The sequence below is a fragment of the Papio anubis genome, chromosome 8 (assembly GCF_008728515.1).
Source record: "Papio anubis isolate 15944 chromosome 8, Panubis1.0, whole genome shotgun sequence".
Lineage (NCBI taxonomy): Eukaryota > Metazoa > Chordata > Mammalia > Primates > Cercopithecidae > Papio > Papio anubis.
Window position 1 is genome coordinate 24,122,138 of NC_044983.1, and position 24,121 is coordinate 24,146,258.

Sequence of the window (24,121 nt, forward strand, 5' to 3'; positions counted from 1 at the left end):
CCATGTGTACAAGTTATTTAGCTCCCATTTATAAGGGAGAACATGCTGTATTTCTGACCCAGAATCAGCAGAGAAAGTAGACAGACAGGGACAGGGCCTTACAGGGCAGGTGGGGCCACTGTGATGGCGACATTTTAATATTCACCCACCCTCCACTCCTCACCTAATTTTCATTATTCAACACTAACATTTAAACAGTATCCTCTCCCAAGATGACACACAATCAGAACTGAAGGTAATCCAGACTATTATATCAACAGCATTGATATAGAAAACACGACATTTGTGCTTGTCCCCAAGGAAACACCGCTCATCTAGGGAAGGAAGCCAGATTGACGCATTACCCACCATTGTGCATCTACCAATATCCACACTGACAGATTGAGAATATTTGGCAAGGGCCACATGTATTGCTGTGCCTTACATTGCTTTTAAAACCCCGGGACAGAGGGGTCAGAAGTATACATCCAAAAGCACCCTCTTTTACGGTTTGAAAGAAGGAAGGCTCTGAAAATCGTATGTCCAGACTGCCTTCCAGTCTCAAGACACCTCACCTCTTTGCTAAAACTGCCATTTCTCCTCCAAGAGCAAATCTTGCTTTCCCACAGATAACGAAGATGATGATGCTTTGCATAAGATAATACAGAGTATTCTACAGAGTACTTTCATACACATGTCTTCACAAGAGTTTCACCAAACAAAGGCTCTAAAATACATTGGGTAGGCGTTAGTCTTATTGGGAAAATGAGAAATTGACATCTAAGGATGGTAGAGTGACTTGGACCAGCATCCCATCTGCTAGTTCAGGGTTAGAGACCTTTCCCCCTCCGCCACAGGCCACCTCTTCACCACTTCCACTGCCTCCCATCCCCACTGCCTATGGAACAACTCGTGCTTGGAATGGGTCCCTTGAGTTATTTAACTACATCCAAGGCTGCACAAGAAATAGAGGGGACCAGCTAGGTACAGTGCTCGTGCCTGTAATCACAGCAATCTGGGAGCCCAAGGTAAGAGGATTGCTTGAGCCCAGGAGTTCAAGACCAGCCTAAGCAACATAGCACGACCCTATCTCTACAAAAATAAAAATAAAAGTTAGCCAGGTGTGGTGGCACGCGCCTGTAGTCCCAGCTACTCGGGAGGTGAGATGAAAGGATCACTTGAGTCCAGGAGTTCAAGATTATAGTGAGCCATGATTTCATGACCAAAGTACAACTGGAGAGGCCAATTTCAGCCTGTTAGTTACCAAATAAGATGATGTTTAAACACAGGATTGCCCTGTGATGCACAGCCTATCTTTAGCCAAAGAGAAGTGTAACTGAGCCCTGCCAGATGGGAGTGAGGAAGGCAGGCAGGACACAAAAGACCAGACTTCCTTGCACAGCCAAGGGAAAGGGCGCATGTGTGCAAGGGGTCAGATCTCTTTGCTGCATGTCTTCTCATGAGCCTCCCAGACAGATAACAAACCCGCACAATGATTCAAGCTCTCCAGAGACATCCCAGTTATTTCTGTCTAAAGAGGAACTGATGGCCGCAGTTCCTGAGCAGACTCCAAACAGAGACTCACACCTGGATTCTGCCTGCCCAGAGCCTCCCAGCACAAACAGCCCAGTCTGCCCAGAGCAGGAAAAGGTAAAAGTAAATAAACGTGGCCTTAATCTCTCCAGTAGATTGGAACAATCTGAACCAACCTGCAATTTCATCCAGACATGCAGGGAGAATAATTTTTAAAGTTTTGCTAAACAGAAATGTACCTCCACTTATTATGATTTCCCCGGCATTTTTTTTTTCTTCCTGCCTCTTTCTCCATCTGCACTTTATTCAATGAACACATCTGCATTCCTTCTCTCTCTTTTTTTGGCCAGAAACTTTATACAACCTTATCACTGACACCTCTCTGCAGTTTCAAATTCCAGCTTTGTGCCAAATCCCCATTTCCTGCTGCTTAATTTCCATTCATTTACTCTTGTTTTTGCTTCTTCTGCCATTCCCAGCATGGACCAACTCCAGCCCAGCTTCTTCTAATTTTTTAAGGAAGGCTCCCTGTTGAGTGCTATTGGAATCTGAGCCTCCACTCCATGCCAGTGACGGGCCATTGTTTATACTACCTAACGACAGTTGCCAGTAGAACGGCGGCTTTCCCTTTCTTTATTTCCCTCCCTGAGTGTGTACACTAAGGCCCAGGAGAACTTCCCCCCACATATGGTGACCCAGTGGGTCTAGTTTTATTATGACTTCAGTAGAATCTGAAGTAGCCTCTTTCCATTTCTTTTTGACAGGAAAAATAAAATCGAGTCTGGAAGCTTTGTTTACCCGGCTCTAAGTGCCACCATCAGCCTCAGTCGAAGCTGAACGGCTGCTGTCAGGACTAGGGCTTTGGGAACCTCATCAGGTTAGGCTGAGCCAAAGGACAATGACACAGACCCTGAGGGGAGGATGAGCTGAGGCTGGACTTTTTGTAAAGGTGGAGGAATGGCCATTCCATTTTTCTGGTGCTCAGGAATTTCTTCAATATGTTGGGTTGTTCTACAAAGCCAGGAGCAACATAAGGTTGCTTTTCTGGCTTCTAAGGAGAGACAATGCTTGTTTAAAGTATTTTTTGACATGGACTCTCTCTGTGTTGCCCAGGCTGGCGTGCAGTGGCGTGATCTCGGCTCACTGTAACTTCTGCCTCCCAGGATCAAGCGATTCTCCTGCCTCAGCCTCCCAAGTAGCTGGGATTACAGGTGCCTGCCACCATGCCTGGCTAATTTTTGTATTTTTAGTAGAGACAGGATTTCACCATGTTGGTCAGGTTGGTCTTGAACTCCTGACCTCAGGCGATCCACCCGCCTCAGCCTCCCAAAGTGCTGGGATTACAGGCATGAGCCACAAGGCCCAGCCTAAGGTATCTTTTTATAAGCAAATGAATTGTGGTGTGAAATGGTAACCACCATTTTTCTTCCCATAGTAGGACTGATTCTCATTTGTTGTTTGGGGGAGGGTTTGATCTGGGTTTTCTTTTTCCTAAATCCATAGCTCAGCAGCCAGCTGTGTCGGCACTATAGCCATTTTGCCACAAATATCTTTGCCCCAGGTCCTGATGTGTCTGCCCCCAAGTTCTGTTCCTTACCCTTTCCGTCTGGGTTTCCTTGCCTAGAATTACATCTCCAGAGTCTCGTCCAAAACATGGCATCCGAAATGGAAGGGCATACAGTCAGGAATGGGGAGGTCTCAGAAGCAAATGTCATCCAGGGGCAAGAAAAGAAAATCATCCCAAATGTTTAAAGGATTAGGTAGTACGGTCCCATTCTATGGATGAGACACCAACAGCTCAGGGGCATATCCAAGGGTAAATCTAGAGCAGAATAAACACAAATAATCCAATTCCCAGACTATTCACCTTTCCTGGGTTCTGGTGGGGCTACCTTTGAATGCGTCTATTTCCCTAAAGCAGTGATCTTCATGTATCTAAGGAGGGGAGGAGCAGGGAGAACTTCACTGGCCACACAGAGAAAATGAACACCCACTCTTTGTTACTCCAGCTTTGGGGGTCTCTGAGTCAGGATAGGCAGACTCCACCCTTGCTCAAAGATGCAAGAGTCCTCAACATCATGACCTTACTTGAGTGCCTGAGTGAAGGAAAGTCTATTGTCAGATGGGCAGTCTATTTCTAAAGAAATGGGATTCCTACTGAAGCACCAATTATGCCCTAAGGGCCAGCTGTCTTCACAGAACTCAGCACAGAGCCCCTAAAAGCAAGTTTGTAAAACACGTAGTACTGCCCATCATCCCAACCATGGGAGGCAGAGCAAAACCACTGCTTTGGAAAACAATCTTTATGTACACATGAACAAATAGCCAGAATAAATATCTATCAGATCTCCTCAAGATATTGAATGAGGGACTAAAGTTGTAGAGGTGCTACTGGTTACATCAACAATCAATATGGGCCCCAGTGAAAACGTTCAAGTTACTGTACATTTTCTGCTTTGCTGGGGGCACCTGTAGATGCACCTCACACTAGATGAATTAATGAAAGATGAAATGGCCCACCGACACTGTTTTGCATATTCAAGAGCCCTTGGTCTTTGATGCTGTTTCATCTCTAGAGCATTATCAAAAAGTCTCAAGAGATGGAGCTGTTGGGGTGGTCAGAATTATTTCTCACCGTGACAAATCACTGCTAAATTCTTTAGAAAACCAGATTATAATATGTAATTAAATAAGTCCACTTAAAGGTATCTTCCTCATCTCTTTCAATTCCCCTGTGTTAGACGGTTAAACCTGTGGGTGAGAATAACGCTACTGATATAAATGCGCACACATAAATATAAAAATGTGTTTATCCATATGTGTATAAAAGTGTTAAGTATGTGTGTATTCATAAGTACCTATACTGATCAACATAAAAACACACCCCAAGGCTCTGCTTTCATTATATGTATGGCACATGGTGGGGAAGAGCTGTGTCTTGTACCCTATATTGCATTGCACATATGCATGAAGAAGAAAAATAGCAGAAAATAACAAGTAAAAACCAAAAAGTGTGTGAAACGAGCTAGAATTATATGGTACATATCATTTATATTATTCTCGCTACTTTCATGTGTCTTAAAATTTTCTATAACAGAAGGCTTACAATTTAAATGTAAAAGATAGGAATTCCATTTCCCTGGTGTAATTAAAATAAATTTTATAATTTGCTATTTATGGGATATTTCAAACAATCTCACTTCAAATATGAGGTTTTTTGTTTTTTGTTTTGAGACGGAGTCCTACTCTGTCACCCAGGCTGGAGTGCAGTGGCACGATCTTGGCTCACTGCAGCCTCCCAAGTTCAAGCAATTCTCTGCCTCCGCCTCCTGAGTAGCAGGGACTACAGGCACCTACCACCATGCCTGGCTAATTTTTGTATTTTTAGTAGAGACAGGGTTTCACCATCTTGGCCAGGCTGGTCTTGACCTCTTGACTTCATGATCCACCTGCCTTGGCCTCCCAAAATGCTAGGATTACAGGTGTGAACCATGGCGCCCAGCCCTAATATGAGGTTTTAAGAAAAAAATCAAATAATCACCAACTTGGAGATGACTCCTCATAATGCTGGTTTTCCTAAACTGTGAATTTTTCTTTAACAGAAATGAATGATGAGAACTTTTGGAAGGGGCTCATACACCAGGGGCACCCACAGTTAGAAATGAACCAAATGGAGGTATCTAATTCCCCTTCAGGTGGAAAATTCATTTGCCGTTATTCTTATCAAGTTAAAAGCTCAATGTTAATAAAATTATCTTTCTGGAGATTACAGCTTCTCCAAACTGTCCTTTAAGAATATATAAGCCAAGCTATATTTTCCACAGTTGTAGAACGCCCTTCTACCCATTGCCCAACTGACCTGGGCATAACGAATACAAATTTATTAGAGTAGCCTAATTTAAACACATATAACAAGGGGGCTGGGGAGAAACATGCATTCTGAATGCCACGTACAAGTCTTGCTTGTTTTCTTCTCCATTCAAACACGTATTTTGAGGTCATGTGTTTCTGTGCATGAAGAGTAAAATAAAAAAGCAAAAAAGGAGTCGAAATCTTGATTCCAAATCCTATCCAAGATCCATTTCCTGGAAGATTGTAAGCAATATGAGTGCAGGGTGTTGGTAGTGGTGGCTCTCTGACACACCTGGTTTTTTGTGGACCTCAGTTGCAAAGAGGGCTATCTCGGATAACAAGTTCATCCCAGAATAACAAGCCCCTCCAGAAGCAAGAAGTATCAGCCCTAATGTAAATATGCCAGGTCCCAAGAGATGGCTTCCAACTTCCAACTATTATCCAGGGATATCTGAATCTAGCCTCTGAACCTAAAGCCATCCATCTATTACAGGTAACACCACACACTTTCTTGGATCCACACAGCCTGACCAAAATTTAAAAAAAAAAAAAAAAAATCCTGCAAGTGTGTGACATCAACATGTTTTCCTCAGCTAACAAGCTTCTCTATTCACCAGCAGCCAAAAATTTTAAGTGGCTGTTAAACAAAGACAGTCCAAGCGAAGAATAATGATGTCGAACCCAAGCCGTACTTGTGGTGTGAACACAAAATCTACAGGACCCAAGTTAAAAGTGATTTACAGACAGTTTGATCAGAGTCAGATGTAACATGGTGTCTTACTGGAGACAAGCCAGTGGCTATCAATCCAAATCCCCTACAACAAGTTATGTCATTAGTCAGAATCAATACATTATGGAGACAATTTTCTCTTTTGTCTCTTGGCCCAGGGAATTTTCCAAGTTGAGTTTCATCACCAGATTGCAAGGTACTCGCATTACAAAGGGGCTGACAGGAATCACAACCACTAACTCCCTCGTGTGCTCTTCTGGAGGGGCAGGGGAAAAGTTTGAGGAATAAATCCAATTAGACATGGGAGTCTCCGAATAACAAGTCCAAGGCCTTTGTTGGCAGGTTTATATTGAACTTGTGTATCCCATTCCTGTTGATATCAGTTTCCAGGGCATCAGTTTGGACTCTCAGGTATGAAAGCAACACAGTGAGGAGGTCCTTAGTGCCAGGTCCACCCCAGGAATTACTTGGTTACCTTGGCTTAGCCAAGGCATAGGGAAAATGACTCATGATAATGGCCAACTTCTTTCTAGCCTTTGGCCTCTGCATTTCATTTTTCTCCTCCCTGACACCAGACAGCCCTATTTAGCTGTAAGATCTTCACGTACCTGCCACCCTCTTCTTTAATCCCTAAAGAATGGCCATGTTGTTTTTAATAGGAGGGCAGTTCTGTAAAATTCTTCCCAAGTGCCAGCAGGTGCACAGTACTTTTTTCCATCATTAATGCTCTCAAGGATATTTTTGCAACAAAGCCCCAATGCTGTCCTTGCAGGACCTTCCAAAGCCCTCTTACAGGGTGTGATAGAGAACAGGAATGAGAACATTCAAAAATTAAACAAAATGAGGGTCTCATTTTCTTACTGCCATCAAGCCCTTCCAAAAGAAAAATTCTCTATTCACTCCCATGTGCGACTACAACACAGGATATTTTTCCAGCTCACTGGTATTTCATAAACACCATTTGTTGTCATGTGGTTAAATTAAAACTGAGGATATCAAACATCAAACAGTATGTTAATGTCAAGTATGCTTGAATAAATAGTAAGAGTTCAATTGAATGGAATATGTGGATTGCTAGCTAATTAAGCAAGAAGCAGGTGTGAAAAAAATCTAATTTAGGCAATTTTTTATAATTAATAATGTTTACTTGTAGTACCCTTCTAATGGGGCTCTAGTTTAGCCTCTTGTGAATTGCTAGGAGTTTACTCCAGTATTTTAAAATTATAATTGAATGGAGAATTTTATGGGATATCAGGTTTCCTTGCTGCTGATGAAGTGCTGTCTATATAGAAGGTTTTATACTTTGTATCAATAGGATCAATTAGCAAATGATCCCAGCAATTACAACTTAAAACACACACAGGCATACCTCGCACCTAAAGGTTCTCTTGCATACCCCAGTACAAGGGGAGGGAGAAGTGAATTTGGATGAACCAATTTGAATAAGAATATCATACTCAAACAATCATTGGACAGGAATGACGAGAGCTTTGGTGAGTGTCTGAAAGAGCAGCAACAGAGAACATTCTGTTGGGATTAGAAACAAAAAATTAAGATCATATCTAAACTGTCCTGGCAAATTGCACACAACCAATCAATTAATCCAAGTATACATTTAGGGTTGGTTTTCTTTCCAAAAAGCCAAATGGAAGGAGAGGAGGAGAAAATGACCACAGATGTGAAAACAGACCTGGAATATTTCATGGACGTGACATGTCCACTGCATTTAATTAAAAAAAGAATGTATGAGAACAATGTATCCTTCTCAATCCGGGTCGAGGGAACAAAACAGGACTGGATTAGATAGGACAACTGTAATCTCTAGAGACAGTTCCATGTTTAATGGGAGCGCCACATGTTTGATATGTAGGGAAGTAAGTGGGTGTCCTGGACACGGTCCACTATTCATAATACCACAGCCCTGTTCATTCCCAGAGAGGAGAGTTAAAACCATGAAACCATATGTAGAATATTAAAAACCATTTAACGTTAAAATGCACATTATGAAGGCATGCACTTTGGACAAGGCTACAGTTCGAGAGCTCTGAGAAATCTGCAGTTCAGTAGATAATTGTTGTAAAGGTAAACTGAGTTATCTATATGTACATACACATGCAGATGTTTGCACACAGGCGCATGCGTGCACACACAGAGGGACTGTCATAGAAACTTAGTCCTCATCTCTTCAATGCTGCCTTTCATCACTCTGTTTTCCTTACTGATTTCTGTAGTGAGGTCAACATCAATAATTGATGGAGCTATGATATCTAGAGCATCAGCACATTAATTTATAATTAAAGATGAGAAATACCAGTTCTTCTCCCACCACCCATCATTTGGTATTAAAACATATATACACACATATATATTTAATACATAGCAGATATTAAATTGTTTCTCAAGCAGAGCTAGTAACCTTACTATATTTTCATGGACTTTTCATTGCCACTGAATTAATCACAGCCCTGCCCCTAACCACATAGAACTTTATTTCCCATAAGAGCAATGTTTACTTTGCTTTACTTTGTTGGAACTCAAAGTACCTATTCAGTCTATAAAGATTTTGTGTAACATATTTTGTTAAGCAACATTAAAAGCGCTCGCTGACAGATCTTGGTTAGACTGCTTTGCTTATATGCAGATTTGGGGTGCTTTTGATCTCCTCTAGCTCACCAACGAGGGCAAGGCTGAGTCTAAATCCAGTGTGCATGGAAATGCTAACGACTTTGGAGATTGAAAGTCCTCTATATTTTCTCACTTGCCAAAAATAATATATGAAGTGAAAAGTAAATGTAACAAACGTAAGCACGCACTCACGGAGAAATCCTATCTGTCAACTTTCAGCAGGAGATGACAGACACCAGAGATGGTACAAACTCAAACTGACTGTGGGTAGTCTGATCCCTGCCATTCCAACTAAAGACACAAGGGCGGACCATTGCTATGAGGGCCACCAGAGGACATTAGGGTCCCTTGCTGAAGGAGACATGCCTCACCCATGAACTCATTGTAGGGCCCTAGAGTCACCTCTTGAGGCAGTCACCACAGCCCTCCCAGGGTGAAAGATGGGGAGGGCATTTACTAGAACGGCAAACAGCAGATCAAGTAGAGCAGAGTGAACCCCAACAATCCGTACCTGGCCAAGGGCAGCAAAGCTGCAATTTCCTCTGCTAGAGCATCAGCAAAGCATGTCCTGCCCTCAGTTATCCTGACTGCAGTTGGCCCCCGCACTCTATGAACAAGGAGCCTCTCACCCAGGAATGACTAAATGTGGAGGACTGTCACCTCCCCAACTGATCATCTGGGGCAGAGGTTGCAACAGTGCAAGGTAGGAGAAGTTGAAGGAAAAAAAGGACAGGTAACGTTCAGTCATCCAACCAGAGATACCCATTCAACCCAACTCCGGGCCAGGCTGGCTCCTTCTCAAAGGGCAAGAGGGCTTTTGCCCAAGGCCTGAGGCTTTAGAGACAAAGCATTTAAAGGCTTAGAGACAATCCATGGTTTTCCAAGTCAGGGATGAGGCTGCCTAGGCTTTTGGAGATTTTGATTCATCACCTGGCAATTTAAGAACAGGTGTATGTGGCATAAGTCACTCAACCCTGTTCCGGAAGGAAGGAGGGGTGTGGTTGCAACGTATTGCAGGGCACTGCTTTTCTTCCCTACTCTTCCCACACCATCCCAAGCCTTTTCCTAGAAGCTCCTGGGACTCAGAGGAAATCACTTCCTGGACTCTACCTTCATCCACACCCTTGCAAACAACAATAGCATATCTACTTAGGCAGAAAGAAAGGGAACCGTAGATGCAAGAAGGTAAATGCAACCTGAGAGATTTGCTGTTAACTCTGAGGGGGCTTTATTCTATTACACAAAGCATAGGACAGAGGTTTCTGAATGGTCTTTATGAACAAGCCCAAGTTCTTTCTCAAAATCCTAATGAGACAGCGCCTTGGCCCCTCTCCTCTCTGAGTTCCTCAGAAAAGACTGAACCTGATCTTCCTGCCTTCTCCTGTTGCAAACCTTCTTGCCATTTGGGTAGTAAGAGAGTCAGTAAAGCCAGGCAGCCCACATACCTTTCTCTCCAAATCCAGATAGCTAGCATGCTGGGGTGTATGAGAAGGCAAGGAGAAATTCTCCAGACCAAGGCAACAAAGCTACAGCCACAACAAGCTGTGGTGCCCTTCCCGTCACATGGTTGGCCAGAGATCCTCTTCTATAGACGGTCACTAGAGGGCCTGCCCAGACACCATCCCTGAACATATATAAATCCTAGAGCCAATGTCAACAATGCATAGAAGTAACCATAGAAAAGCTGCCATGCATGCCGCTACAATAAATGGAGAGAAGGAGGCTAATGAACAAATTCATCATCAGAGATGATGCAATGAAATGCAGATGGGTCTATGTATTTGGGAAATCAAACCTCCAACTAATGGTGCACACGGCATGTTGCTAGAGAGGAACTGACATTGGGAGAGGCAGGAAAGGAAAAGATGAATGTTTATTAAACCATTGCTAAGAACAGAGGCTAAGGCAAGAGCTTCAAAATCTGTAGCTAAGTTTTAGAAGATACAAAGAAAAACGGAGCTCTTTCTTGGGTAGAGAATTGGATCCATGTACAGATGCTCAACATACAATGGAGTTATATCCCAATAAGTTCAATATAAATTGAAAATATCACAAATCAAAAAAGCATTTAATACATCCAACCTACTAAGCATCATAGCTTATTACTCTAAACTACCTTGAATGTGTACAGAACATTTACTTTAGCCTATAGTTGGGCTAAATCATCTAACACAAAGCCTATGTTATAATAAAATGTTGAATAGCTCACGTCATTTATTGAATACTGTACTGAAAGTGAAAAACAGCATGGTTGTATGGGAGTTTGTACAGCTTCTACTGAACGCATATCACTTTCACACCATTGTAAAATCAAAAAATCATAAATCTATGTGTGTTGGGGGCAAGAGTGAGGATGCATTGAAGGACTAGTTTCCTTACTCTGTCTCCATGAATGCAGCAAAGAGTAGCAACTCAGACTGCAGCTCTGAAGTCAGAATGCCTAGGTTTGAGTTTATGTTCCTCCACTTAAAACTGGGGCAAATTTCTTAATCTCTCAACCTCAGGAAACTCACATGTAAAACAAGGGTAAGGACAGAACCTGCCAAATAGGAGTGTCATTCAGAAGATTAAATGAGGTTTCCAGATAAAGCACTTACTACAGTGCCTGGTGCACACAGCATATATACACACAGTATATACTCAAGAGTTTGTACATGCATACAATATGCACTTACAGTATGCAGCTTAACTGAGAGAATCAGCATAAAAACTTTTTAAATGTCCCCGAAGTATAGGCTGTAGTCAGTACTTTTTTCTGCACATGGGTGGGCTATTTAATGAAGGACAGGACACTTCACAGCTACCTAATCTCGGTGAATCATGATCTAGCAATTCCATTTGTGGGTCTCTATCTCCCCAGAACTGGAAGCAGGGTTTGAAGAGTCATTTGTATAATGTTCAAAGCAGTGTGATTCACCATTGCCAAGTGGGGGAAGCAACCCAAAGTGTCCATCAACAGATGAAAGGATAGAAAAATATGGTATAACCATATAGTGGAATAGTCTTCAGCCTTAAAAATGAAGGAAATTCTGACATACGCGACAACATGGATAAGCCTCGAGGACATTACGCTAAGTGAAACAAACTAGTTATAAACAAATATTGTATAATCCCACGTACATGAGGTTCATAGAACAGTCAAATTCATAGACACAGAAAGCAGAATGGTGGTTACCAGTGGCTGGGGGGAGGGGAAAATGGGAGTTGCTGTTTAATGGGTACAGATTGTGAGGTGATTTTGTTTGTTTGTTGTTTGCTTGTTTGAGACAGATTCTCACTCTGTCGCCCAGGCTGGAGTGCTGTGGCATGATCTCAGCTCACCGCAACCTCCACCCCTCTGGGTTCAAGTGATTCTCTTGCCTCAGCCTCCCCAGTAGCTGGGATTACAGGCATGCACCACCACACCTAATTTTTGTATTTTTTTTATAGAGATGGAGTTTCACTGTGTTGGCCAGGCTGGTCTTGAACTCCTGATCTCAAGTGATATGCCCACCTAGGCCTCCCTGAGTGCTGGGATGACAGGCACGAGCCACTATGCCCAGCAGAGTGTCAGTTTTATAAGATGAAATTTCTGAGGCTGGATGATGGTGATGGCTGCACAATAATGTACTTAGCACTACTGAACTGCACATTTAAAGATGGTTAAGGCGGTAAGTATATTTTACCACAAATAATTTTTTTAAAAACTTAAAATGATCAAAAGGTTTTGATTTTAAAAAAAAGAATCTCAGTGAATCACACAACCAAAAAGTCCCCTTCAAATGGAGATTAATGGTCATTGATCTCTGGATTCTCTCCCCCAGATTGGAGACACCTTTTCCTTTCAGCCGGAACCGCCATCTTCCAGTAATTTGCCAAAATGACGAACACAAAGGGAAAGAGGAGAGGCACCCGATATATGTTCTCTAGGCCTTTTAGAAAACATGGAGTTGTTCCTTTGGCCACGTATATGCGAATCTATAAGAAAGGTGATATCGTAGACATCAAGGGAATGGGTACCGTTCAAAAAGGAATGCCCCACAAGTGTTACCATGGCAAAACTGGGAGAGTCTACTGCTGTTGGCATTGTTGTAAACAAAGAAGTTAAGGGCAAGATTCTTGCCAAGAGAATTAATGTACGTATTGAGCACATTAAGCACTCTAAGAGCTGAGATAGCTTCCTGAAACGCGTGAAGGAAAATGATCAGAAAAAGAAAGAAGCCAAAGAGAAAGGTACCTGGGTTCAACTGAAGCGCCAACCTGCTCCACCCAGAGAAGCACACTTTGTGAGAACCAATGGGAAGGAGCCTGAGCTGCTGGAACCTATTCCCTATGAATTCATGGCATAATGAGTGTTAAAAAAATAAAATAAAAGACCTCTGGGCTGAAAAAAAAAAAAAAAAAAAAGACATCTCAAAGTGAAACCCCGAAGGAGGAATTGTCTAAAAAGATTTAGGTTCAGGTCTGTGTAATGACAAACTCCATCAATGAGAGCTAGCAAATTCCTCTCTGTCCCATTCGTGAATTCCTTCCTTGGTGTCTAAAACTGGCTCCATTTCTTGTGAAAAGCCTAGGAATCCAGAATAAAAGAATTCATCAAGCCCTGAGAGCTAGAAAGCGAGGCTCTGAGATCAATCACCTGTTTCAGAAAATAGAAGATAATGGAGACTCTTGTCTCCAGAGTTCTCCTGTGCTTTTGAGAGCAGGGGTGAAGGCCCGCTGACCCTTCCGAGTTCTTCCAGGTCTGGACTCCCTTCCGGGAGACAGGAAGTGCAGTACCCACATCCATTGGGCATCCATCCTGGGAGGACACTTTCTAAACTGAGATGGCAACAGGGCAAAGAGCATATTCAATGAGAGCATGTTTGCTTCACTAGAGCCCATCTTAGGGCAAGTAACTTTATCGTTGTATTATTCGGAATTTCTTTCTCACTCATGAGTCTCCTTTGAGGCAGGGTGGCTCAAAGGTCAGGTTTGGGGTCAGATGGATCCAGGCAAAATCTCTCCTCGCACCAGTTTCCTTATCACCCAAGCTGGAGGGCAGTGGCACGATCACAGCTCACTGCAGCTTTGAACTCCTGGGATCAAGTGACCCTCCCACTTCAGCCTCCTGAGTAACTGAGACTACAGGCACATGCCACCGTGCCTGACAGCAATACCTGTTTCTTGGGGTTGCGGTGAAAAGTCAACGGGATGATGTGTAAGGCAGGCTTAGCACAGTGTGTGATGCATGGCGAATGTTAGCCATTATTAGTTTTTATCCTCACCACGAAGCTCTGGAACAGATTTTATGACCTTCCTAGTATCAAGAGGAAAGGGCCACCCAGAGATGCAAGTGACTTGGTTAAGGTAATGCAGTCTCTTTATGTCGTTCCCTCTGCTGGATCTATTCTTTCCAGTCTGCTTAGAGAGAGAAGCATCCTCCTGACCCAGAGAGGCAGCTGCAGAGGACTGCAGCCAGGCAGGGCTGACCACAGGCTCTGGTTTCCAGATGAACCAGGACGCTGCCTCCGGGTTGCTTGCTGGCATCCCCATCCTAGGCTGGTACCAAAGCATGAGTGAAAGTCTGTCCCCTGCTCTTCCATTCGCCTCGACAGGAGCCTTCATCTGCTCCGCCTTCTGGGAGCATGTGTCGGTCTCAGAGCCTGGCGCTGAAGCAGGTGCGGGCATATTTTAAGCTCCAGCAAATAACTTTAATTGAGCTCTCCTTAGACATATGAACCCACAGAACGATTTTTTTTCTCTTCTAATAAAAAAAGACCCACAACAAACCAGATGGGTCTCAGTCCCTCCCCGACACCCCCTCCCCACTCTTCAGGCTCCCCTAATAAATCTCTTAACTCTAAAGAAATTACCTTACTTGAAGTGGGTATGTTATTTGGTTGCATGACTGTACCCAAGTTGCCTCTGCGAGCCAGAATGTGGGTCAGAAGGATGCAGCCTGCAGAAATGAGGCCTGCTGGTTCTGGCCAGGTTGGTGCTTGCATTACGCCTTGTCCAGAACTTTCCATCACCTCTTACTTCCCTGTGCCTGCTTCCCTCATGCTGGGTCACTCACTTCTGCTGTTCTTCTCCGTCTCTTCTTGTTCTTGTATCTGCAACCTCCACTTTATTTATTTATTTATTTATTTAGAGACAGCATCTTGCTCTGTCACCCAGGCCGGAGTACAGTGACATGATCACAGCTAACTGCAGCTTTGAACCCCTGGGCTCAAGCAACCCTCCCATTTCAGCTTCCTGAGTAACTGAGACTACAGGCACATGCCACCATGCCTGGCTAATATTTTTTATGTTTTCTGTAGGAAAGAGTCTAACTATGTTGCCCAGGCTGGTCTTGAACTCCTGGGCTCAAGCGATCCTCCTGCCTCAGCTTCCAAAAGTGCTGGGATTACAGGCATGAGCCACCGCACCCGGCAACCTCCACTCTTAGCAGTTTCACCTCAACAAAAATTCCCATCTTGGAGTGGACCTTCCAACACACCTGGCTAATGTGGAAAAATCTAGATGGAATTCCCTCCACCAAAAGCCAGCTTAGCTCCTTGACAGTGTGTCCAGAAAGAGTGATGAAAAAAGAAGCCAGTACTTCCTGTCACCAGAATAAAGTTCGGAGGCATCCTGGGCAACAGAGTTCAGTCTCATTTCGCAGACCCATGTTCTCTTCAATGCCCCGTTTGAAGGTGGCAGCAGAGACAAGAGGGAAACACTACAATGTGAATGGATTCCAGACCCCACCCCCCAAAAAAAGACCTCGAGAATCGCCCAGGGCAAGAGCCAAGCACCGCGTTCTGGGTTCTGATTTATGAGCGCTGAATTACTGGTAGGAGGGCCCAGAAGGAGCCGTTTACAACAGAAATTATTGCAGGCAAATGTTGGTTGGTATTTTAAATCACTCACTAATATTGATAGGTTAATGCCTGTCACACTTGCTTAAGGGTCATGGGGAAGAAAAAAAAAAAACCACAAAACTTTACCTTTGGCTTGTTACTGGCTAAGTATAATGATAGATACACCTTTGTGTGTGTGTGTGTGTGTGTGTAGTTTTTTTTTTTCCTTGAGCTAAGGCTGCTGTATTATTTATGGTTTTCTGAGTCACTGGCTATAGCCTGCATCTGGATTTTAAAAGGTTGATTTGCAAAAAAACAAAAATAGGGCACCCGTCTAGGGAGGCTGGTGGGAATCTCTACAGCTCACAGCGGCCCCTCCAAGAACCCTGGGCTGCAAGGCTGGGTGCCTCGGGCGGCCAAGGCCAGATGGCCAGGGCGCATTGTTCCCCTTTCGGTGATAGTCCTGCTGTGGCAAATAAGTTAAATCAAAAGGTTAGTGCTCTGCAAGGGGGTGGCAGAGCTGGCTCCAGCTGACAGACAAGGATCCTGGACAGAGAGTGGGGACTGCGTGGCTGTTCCCCGGAATGCAAAGGGGAGAGCTAGGCTGCAGAAATCAAGAGAGAGGAGCATGCTGACCTGGAGAGAGGCTTTCCAGGCCTCACGTCAGACAGGCTCTCCCTGATGACAGCAATCACGGATCACAAGGTCCCCTCCTTTGCAGAACCCGAGGGAGCCAAAAATTACAAACTTGGTTCACCTATGACCAGGGATTGAGGGAGGCACCGTCCCTTGCCTTGGGTCTGAGATGGGAAGAGCTGCCTCTGACTTCCGCCAGCAAACAGCACTTTCCTCTGGGGGTGGCTTTGGGGTGGTATATTTTGGATGGGGATGGTGTGGTTTGGGAGGATTGAATGAACCGCCTCTGTCATCAGTGGAAGTAAAGTTTAGAATCTGGGTGGGCAGCGTGAGATTACCTCTAATGGACACATAACGACTTTTAAACCTGACGCAAAATCCCTGGATTATTTCATAGACTGTTGGAGCAAAAAAAGGATTTAAGAGACTATGGAAACCCCTGCCTCATTTTGCAGACCAACAAAAAGGAGGCCAGAGAGGAAACGTGGTTTGCTGAGGGTCACACAGGAAGATGAGGAAGCCGGGACCCAGGCCCAATGTTCCCAGGCACTGTGCCTCATGCTCAAAGTATACGTGGGGACGATGGGGGCCGAGTGGGCCACAATGTGTAAAATCACAGGCAATACAAGCTGTATTTCAAAGACTAGGGGAGATGATATTTCATATGAAAACAAGCAGGTACAATATGCAATACAATGTAGTTTGGCTTTTTTTATTTTTTGAAAATAACCTTTTTCATAAATCATGTTTGAGCTTGCCTTACATTTCAAAGTAAGTCCCTCTTTCCCCAACTCCCACCCAACCTTGTCCCACTCCAAGAGTGGGAGCTTTGGTTTCCTCTGCAGGCTCTGCCCTGGGCTCTAGTTGGATGCACATTTGTGTGTTCCTTTTTCATTGAGTTTCCAAAGCACAGCATTTACCCGGGAGGCCTGCAGTCTCCAGGGTATGGAACACAATTAGGCGGCCTGCAAAGTGTTTGTTATTTACCTGAGAGAACCAGGCTGTCCTTAGGTGCCAACTGGTCTCTCAGGTAAATATGAACTTGGGCAGACTTCAAAAAATAAAAATAAAAAGTTAACATTAAGATATGTATTTGGGGATTTTTAAATGCTGATTCCATCCTTTTAGCTAATTACCTTTCTTTCCCCTGCCCGGCCTCAGTCCCCTAAACAGAATATTACTGAAGCCGTTTCAGTGCCTTTGATCCTGTTCTACTCCGGATCATATTTACAGGGCAGATCTTCTGTTTCCTACCACACTGGACTGGCTTCAATGCACAGTTAAGCAATATTTTGGACTTCCCTTTGAAAATTTAGGAGGAGGTGGAATTTCCAAAGGTGGGCAAAGTCAGCGAAGGGACAAATTTAACTTTTTTAAAAATGCAAACTACATGCTAATAAAAGTTAACTTAAAAGAAAATAACAACTCTCAAATCATATTTCCATCCTCAAATCTGTCTGCTTTGTTAGACTGTTTTTCCCCCTTGAAGCTAGTCTGTTTTTCTTTTTATTTTTTTGAGACAGGGTCAGGCTCTGTAGCCCAGGTGGAATGCAGTGATGTGATCACGGCCCACGGCAGCCTCCACCTCCTGGGCTCAAGCGATCTTCCCACCTCAGCCTCCCTAGTAGCTGGGACAACAGGTATGCGCCACCACAAATGGCTAATTTTTGTACTTTTTATAAAGACAGGGTCTCACTATGTTGCCCAGGCTGGTCTCAAGCTCCTGGGAGCAAGCAATTCACCCACCTCAGCCTCTCGAAGTGCTGGGATTACAGGTGTGAGCCACCACATCCAGCCTAAGCTTTTCATTTCTATTAGAAAACCTATAGGGCTCTCTGCTCATTTCCAGAAAATGTGAGATCTGAGTACCACATCTCTGTCTATGAGAATTCCAAATGGAAACAATGCAAAAGATTTTACAGTTCTTACCAAACACACACATTTTAGAGTAGGAAGAGGCAGGTGAGATCATGTTGTCTGACTCTGATTTTACGAATGAGCTCACTAAGCACCAAGGGGAAGTGGCACAGGTCACAGATGGAGTGGACAAAACCAGACCAGGCTCCAGGACCCAAGACTCCTCACCTAGTGCTCTTGCCAGCATCTCCCACTGACTTCCGGTCATCCCACTGCTGATGTGAGCAACCAGTGGCTTCATCCTGCAGGCCTGACCATCCCCAGAAAGTAAGAGTAAATGAAAGATTTCATCCAAGTACACTGTATCTCCTTACACTGACTATAGCTGAAACAATTGCTGGAGAAGTATCCCAGTGATCAAAGTGAAAACTTCTATCCTTTTACCTGACTGGGAAAAGCTGATTTAGATATCAATTAGTGCCTAGAGCCAGAAAACTTGGTAAAATCTTAGTTTGAACTTTTAATGTGGTGTGGACTAAACAAACAACTGAGTTAGAATTTGGCTCTTCAATTAAGTGATTTAGAACATATTTTAGTTCGTATTTTAAAAAATATTTCTGATGATATACAAATATAGTAACAATAAAGACACTGGAACTTGGACAGCAAAATAATTATGAGTCCCTGCTTTCCTTCCTGCCAAACTCCCCCTGCCCCCCATCCTACTCTAGCCAAAAAAATACAGTTTTCCAAGAACTGCATTTTTCTGACATCCTGTGCATTTTGAGATCCGAGGAGACTTCCCATTTTCCACACTCAGCACTTTGAGGGCCATCAGGGTCAAAACACCAGTATTCCCAGCAGATCCCTGATAGCTCATCCAGAACAATCAAGCTACCGGCTGCCCCGCCCCTCTTGTTACTAAGCTGACATCCATTTCTCAAATAAGCGTTACCTTCGGTGGTGGTGGTGTTTCTACCAGAAACACAAAGCAAAGAGATTAATCAGAGACCACAAAGTTAAAGCCGTTGCAGCCTCGGCTCGAAATCCCACTCCTAAAACACCATACACCCAAGTCAGAAAAAATAAAATGAAACTTCACATCCTGGCCTCAGAAGCTCCTGTTAACACAGGAACTACTGCGCTGAAAATCACATCCTCTGCTCAGCCCGGGGAGCAGGGACTACAGGGGAAAATGAAAGAAACGATACATGTTTCAAATTTTACAGCAGTTTACATCATGCAAAGCTGAAAAGGCCTTGGAGGTTTCATTCTCGATGAAGTTTAGTTGGTACAGAATCAACGGGCTCAGTAAAACACACCACAGGCACATAATGTAATGTAGACAGACACTGAAAGCAGTATCAGATTCCTTTCTTATCACTTCTCTAGGATAAAATTCAGATGCACATTTTTCCAGGTTAAATAGTGCGATAGGGTTAAGTACACATCTAAGCCTTTATCAGTTGAATAATATGCTTTGCAGGTTCTTAATATGCGATCATATGCACTGGCTTTATTAAATGAAATATTTGAAATGTACAGAGCCTGATTTCATTTTCAGTTTTAAAAACTGTGCTATAGGAAATATTTTTGTGTAAACAAGATTCTAAGAGTCTTTCATCTTTTGCTTGCCTAACCCAGACCTGCAGGATTATATTAAATGAGTATTTATGTTCCCAAGCAACATTCTAAAAAGTTTTATTTTCATTTCTACAGTAACTCTACAGTATCCCGAGTGGTAAAGATTGACACAGTGCACACGATTACCACGGAGGGTTAATATGCAGAAAATTATCCCAGAATCTGAAAATTCTGTTCCAGCAAAGTTGATAACTGGTGATTTCAGATTTGAACTTGAGCAGCTGCCAAAGAAAAGTTAAAAACTACATCTAAAGGATGAACAGCTGTGGTCAAAACTATGCTGCAATCTTAATCTTCATGAACTTCTTCGATAGGATTCAAACCAATGCCAGAAACGTCCACAGAGATCCCTTCTGTAGAGTCAGATTTACCCAAGTTCTTAGTTTGGGGTCTTCTTTAAAATGAAATAATAATAAATTCAATTACTATGAAAACCCTCCTCCAGTGAAAATTAAAAATTCAACTCTCTTGCATCATCCTTTTTATGAAGATAAATTAAAACGTCTTCATTGCTTTTCATGGATGTGGTTAAAATTATGAAATTATTATTGAATCTAGGTCTTGAAACCACTTGCAGTCTTTTTCCATGTTCTTTCACATGCTGTAATGCAGATCTATATAATTTTGCCAATTTGGAAACAGGTCCAAGAGATGGTTATTAAGCACTGTTCGACTGTTAAGCTTTCTAACTTCCATAATATTTTGTAGTCCCCAATAGAACCCAAACTACCATTCACCATCTTTAGAGTCACTCATAACATTCTGGGCAAATCCTTAGGAAAATGACACAGAGTTGCGGTGAGCTGCCAAGATACAATATATTTCGACTGAGGACTAATAATATTTGGAAACGATTTCCTGTATTTCTTCTTTACTTATTTGTTAATCTGATATAGTTTCCAGAGTTTGCAATGCTCATGCCTTTTGTGTTCTAAAGAGATGAGGGGCTTTCTTAAAAATAAATAAATAAATAAAAATAACTTTTTTCTCTAGCCTGATTCTCACTTAATGCTGAAGGTCTTTTAAACCTTCTAAGTAAACATAAATGTGTACACATTAGGGTTGCTTGTGTTGGAAGAAGACAAAAATAAAGATTGGCCTTTTCCCGGTAAACACAGACCCTTAAGCCTCTAAATGATTTGCCAAACAGAATCGGATAATAAAGGGTTTAAACTTTGCCACTTTGGGGTTAATGTGAAAGGCTTGTCAACATCAGACTGTTTAGACATTAAAAGGAACGCGCTGTGCACCTCCTTTTAAACTCCATGTTCTCTTGAGTTGCAGCTCCCAGTGAATTTACCCAGCTGTAAGTGATTCCAGATGTGCAGCAGTGACAAGCTTCAGTCTCAGGGTACTTATTCATTTCACATTAAAATCTCATGTTCCCAGGTCTGAGCTGTTATCTGACTGAGATCTGATTAGGGAATACAGCAGAGGCATTTCCAAACCCAGAGCCTGCCCTCATTCCCTGGCATGAATCTCTGACTATCAGGCACCTCTGTGCAAGGGAGAGGTGGCTTGGGGGTGCAGTGAAGGGCAGGGCGGGGTCTCAGAGCTATCCCCTTAATACGTGCACATCGCATGCCCCCAGTGGATCAGGTACTTCCCCATAGTTTATCTCATTTAATCCTGGACAGAGCCGTAGACACTTCAGCCCAGCTGAACCCAATTCCTCTATCAAACACGAGCTTCCTTTCCCCAGTTAAAGCGGGTAAGGCCTGTGATTTTGCACATTTTCTACACAGCACCCCACATGAAGAGGGGTGCTTGATAAATGCATGAGGAGTGATCATTGATTTGCCAAGCCACAAAACCCTGAATTTTCTCTCTTGCCCCCAGCTGTGTTCTGACCATGACAGAAGAAGGTAAGTAGAAGAGCAAGAGGAGGAGGAAGAAGAGAAAGAAAGGAGGTCAAGAGCATGAAGAAAGCACCTTCTTCAAACAAGCTAGTTATGCCTTTGTTCCCGGGCAAGGAAGTGGTGGTCCTCTCTGATCTGACCCCTGGCATGAACAGGGTTCATTCCAAGTCAGCTTTGACTTCCTTGCCTGAAGTGCAGATGTACAAATACTATTGGCTGACAGTTTCTTCTGTGACACGTGTCAAAGACACATTTTCCTAGCTACAGAAATATAAGGTGAGTTGGGGACTGTAGACAGAGACTAAGACAACATGAGTACCTGAGGGAAGAAAGCAACCTCTGTGATGCCCACAGAAGGGGAAAAAGTTAGGGACCATTATTATTTCATTATGTTCCCCTCTAGCCTGACTTTTGGTTTGATTTGAGCTTTACTGTAATTTTTTTTTTTCTTGGCCCTATCCCGTTGTCACTTTGAAGAGGGAGAGAGCACCATAAACCCCCAGCTGATCAACTGTGGTCACAGGCTGCTGGGCAGCCCCAGAGGCCGGCAGAAGCTCCTGTCACCGAACCCTCATCACACTGGAAGCCCCAGAAAGCATGCATTGAATACTGCAGCCCCCTCCCCATGTGCTTGGTCTACCCCCAGAGGAACAAGAAAGAATCAAGGCAAACCCCAGATTCAAAATGGAGAGGATTAAGAAGCCAGGGAAGGCCCAGGCCCGCCTCCAGGGGCCTCCGGTGGGGAGTAAGGTGGCCACCACATGGACGGAGAGCAGCGGCATTTGGTTTGGTGGTGGGCAGATTTTCTTTTACGACTGCTAAATGCCTGCCTTTCTCCCCAGGCAATTATAGTGCTGTTTCTCATCAAGATGGCTGTTAGCAGCGGATCTCCAAGTTGCTCCAAATAAATCAGGAATGCTATTGGCAGCTGGCTAGAAGAGCGGCGGAGATGGTCATCCTGGTTATCCCATGATGGCGATGAGGGGCGTCGCAGCAATGGTCGAAACCAAGCTGTCTCTGGGAACTAAAGAAAACAAGGTGCAGCCCTCCTGAGCCCCACATGAATGAAAGAGGAAAGGTGCGCTTAGCCCTGTGGCTGCAGGTTCAGAGCCTGAGCTCACCCAGGAAATGGGACCCCCACACTCAACCCCGCCATGGCCTGTGCTTTGCCCAAGGAAACATAACCAAGGCGCCTTCCTCCTTGTGCCGTATCAAATGCAGTGGTATCAAATGCTGTCGTTGCAGTTAATCGGAAGCAACACAAAGGGGCCCTTCAGTGCACAGTGGACACAATCCATGCAGTAATGAAAGCTAGTAAAAGACGATGCCAAAGATGCGCACTAAGACATGGAAGGTAAATAACGGGTCTGACGTTGGCGGGCCGGGGAGGAGGGGTAGGGTTCATTCTGAAGCTTGCAGTGGCTTCAGGCTGGAAAACGGGCTGCTCAAACCACGCAGCACCCTTATCTTGTGACACGGAGGGTTCTCCGAATACCGTAGCTCATCTGAAAACACACCCGTGTGAAGGATTCACGTAGAAAACGATGGTGAGATTCCTGTGTGACTGCACGAATCTTTTTGCTGACTCTGTCACTGTCACACCCAAAGCACACAAAACCATCACAAGTTGCTGTGTGTCCCGCAGATGCAAAAAGCATTTCCTCCATGACAGTGTTTGGGTTTGAAAGGAGAGAAAATGATTTGGGCAGGCTGCCAGGGTATGTGGAGGCCAGGTGGGCCGTGGCCTCCGAGGGAACTGCACGCTGGGCTAAGAAATGGTCCCTGCACCGGACGGGCTCCGTGTGGCAGCTGCAAACCCTCGCCCTGCCCCCGGCCCTCGAGTCACATTGTGTCATGCCACACGGCATTTGGATCAGGAGATGGCTGTGGCGTGCTGCGTAATATTTTTAAAAGCCCATTTCCCTGTTTAAGGGGGAAGCAGGTGGAACACAGGACCCCTGAAGGGCAGATACTCTGAAAGGCCCCACAGGCAATTCTCCAATAAAAGAGCGAGCAGGGCTGGCATATCTCCCAAACTTACAAATTGACCTTCTCTCTTGATCTGGGACTTAATGCCTCCAAACCAAACTAATTCCAAAAGTCACCTTCTCAACTTCTCTGCACGTTTTTTTTTAAAACAAATGAAAGCTCAGGTACAGCCTCCCCTTGCAGCCCTTCTGACGTCCTTAGCCACTCAAATTAAATCTGAATGGTTCGTCTCTTTTTATTATACGATGGGCCATATGTCACCAAAATAAAAACCCAGCTGAAATCCCAGTACAGATAAAGGGCATGAAAGGCTGTTCCGGCCACAAAATAGAGACCCTGTTTAAATCGTATTAAACAATAACACCCACCCAACTATCCCCTCCCCCCTTTTAGAAAAAAAATTCAGGAAGGAAATTGTGGTTAAATCATCTCATAGTTTGGCAAAAACTTCTACCTCTGAAAAATGAAAAGAAAAAAAAAAAGCTTCATTCTGTGCTGGACTCACACAGGCTAATAAAAAGCAGGACTGTATTGCTTTGCACTGTAGCTGTCAAATTCTCAGCAATGAAATACAGATCCTGACTCTCTCAGTCCCTTGAGTGCTACCCCCTCAG

General features: G+C 43.9%; 1 protein-coding gene and 1 pseudogene across 2 annotated transcripts in view; one reads left to right on the plus strand and one right to left on the minus strand.

Annotated features, from left to right (window-relative positions):
- The window catches only part of EBF2 (EBF transcription factor 2), a 202,483-nt gene that overhangs the window by 113,278 nt on the left and 65,084 nt on the right, over positions 1 to 24,121 (minus strand). The gene's annotated exons all lie outside the window — the stretch shown is intronic.
- On the plus strand, positions 12,540 to 13,082 carry LOC108587187 (annotated as a pseudogene).